At 67.4% G+C, this 215-nt stretch overlaps 1 protein-coding gene across 4 annotated transcripts in view; it reads right to left on the bottom strand.

Moving 5' to 3' along the window:
- The window catches only part of ABLIM3 (actin binding LIM protein family member 3), a 110,250-nt gene that overhangs the window by 47,170 nt on the left and 62,865 nt on the right, over positions 1–215 (bottom strand). The gene's annotated exons all lie outside the window — the stretch shown is intronic.

Below are 215 nucleotides of genomic sequence, written 5' to 3' on the forward strand. Positions count from 1 at the left end.
GTCTGTGGGGTGGGGCGTGGGGGGCGGGGGGGGGGGGGGGGGGGTGCAAGCATGGCAGGGAGGGAGGAGAGCATCGCAGGTGGAGGAAACATCACGGAAGGGCCCAAGGCTTGGGGACACGCTGTTTGTGGCTGTGGCTGGGGGGCTGGATGGAAGTGGAGGGAGGTGATACTGGAGACTCAGGCAAGGGAGCATGGGGCAGGCTGGTGGAATGC

Source organism: Crocuta crocuta, unplaced genomic scaffold, assembly GCF_008692635.1.
Source record: "Crocuta crocuta isolate KB4526 unplaced genomic scaffold, BGI_CrCroc_1.0 scaffold340, whole genome shotgun sequence".
Lineage (NCBI taxonomy): Eukaryota > Metazoa > Chordata > Mammalia > Carnivora > Hyaenidae > Crocuta > Crocuta crocuta.